General features: G+C 45.3%; 1 protein-coding gene across 7 annotated transcripts in view; it reads right to left on the bottom strand.

Annotated features, from left to right (window-relative positions):
• The window catches only part of RABGAP1 (RAB GTPase activating protein 1), a 92,779-nt gene that overhangs the window by 45,352 nt on the left and 45,872 nt on the right, over nt 1-1,555 (bottom strand). The gene's annotated exons all lie outside the window — the stretch shown is intronic.

The following is a 1,555-nucleotide window of genomic DNA, read 5'->3' as shown; positions in this document are numbered from 1 at the left end:
CCCCGGGCCAGCTCCCCCGCTCCCACCCGCGGCATCCCTGCGCGGACACCGCCCCCGGCACGAGCCTCTGCTAAACTTCCCCGGCTCCTCCCGACCCCGGCTTTGCACGACAAAGAGCAAGCCGCTCTTTGCCAAAATACGAAGTAAAGAAACGGAAAAAGCAGCAGATTGCCTCATGATGCTTTTCACGTGTGCATTCACACCTGGAAGCTTGCTAGCGTTTTATTTTCCAACTCTAAGCTGGTCTAATACAAGAGATCAGATTCCCCCGTTAACATTAGGATGCTGTTACTAAAGCTTTCGCTCCTTTTGCTTTTTCATTATCAAAAGGTCTACAACCTCAAGATTTGTGTGTGTGTGTGTGTGTGTGTGTGTGTGCGCCCGCGTGCGCAAAAATCTAGTTGGTCTAATACAAGATATCACTGCTACCACCAGTCCCGACTGTTAAAACCACAAAGGTTTTTGACTGCTTTTGATCCTCTGAACCAGTTTCAAACCACTTAACTTGAGCAGTCTGAATTGGAGTTTGTGGCTCGGTTGTGCGCCCAGCACCGCTACCCATCACCCGAAAAACCAAGAACAGATGAATTTGTGTGTGTCAGCTTACACCTGTATTGCACCCAGGAGGGTACACAAAGGGCGCGTCTACACAAGATGATAAATGTGCGGTAGACGAATTCTGCTGTGCATTGGTGCATCATAGCAAAAGCCGTGCTAATGCAGAGTAGGATTAGTCTACTGCGCATTAGCGTCACTAAAAAGACAAGTGCCAGTGCTACTGTGCATTGAGTTAGTACCTTTATTACAGGCACTGAACTTCATGTGCCATAGTTTCAGCGCATTAATGCACATGTAGACATGGCCAAACACTAGCAGACTCTCCCTATGCCTGAAGAAGGGTGTTTGTACCCAAATGCTTGTAAAGAACAATTTTTTCTCAACTATTTAACTGATCTAATAAAAGATACCCAAAGACCCTTGTCTGTTTGTTAGCTAAGCACTTCACATGGGGTGGGAAAATGGCATTACATTTGACTGTGGTCTCTCAGGTCAGTCATGCCAAACTCTGGCATGGTTTTGTGGAGTGCACAACCCAGGAGCAGCACAAGACTCAGCAGGATTTAAACTTGGTTTCCCACAAGTGAAAGGTTAATGTTCTAACCCATTGTACCACCCAAGTCCCACAGTCGCTACAGGTTCACATGATAACGTATCTAACCTGATATTTATGGACCGAATAGTCACAAGTGCTGAGAATCCACAATTTCAGCTGAAACCAGGCATGTGTGGCTCTCAGCACACTTAAAATTAATCGCATAAATCTCAATTTAGATGCACACTGATAAACCTGATTGTAGTAAGTATGGAACAGCTAAGTAAACGAAGCCCATGCCAGGTTTCACCACCATGCAATTTCATCATTCAACACCAGAAGCACTGTACAGAGATGCGACCAAGTCACATTTTCACCTAGTTCTTTACTATAAAAGTTTTTACAAGCTATTGAAAACATGCATCTGGCATGGACTATGTTCTCATGGAGCTAAAAACACAG

The sequence above is a fragment of the Alligator sinensis genome, unplaced genomic scaffold (assembly GCF_000455745.1).
Source record: "Alligator sinensis unplaced genomic scaffold, ASM45574v1 scaffold611_2, whole genome shotgun sequence".
Lineage (NCBI taxonomy): Eukaryota > Metazoa > Chordata > Crocodylia > Alligatoridae > Alligator > Alligator sinensis.
The sequence above is the reverse complement of the archived record's forward strand: the minus strand, read 5'-3'. Positions and strand labels throughout refer to the sequence as shown.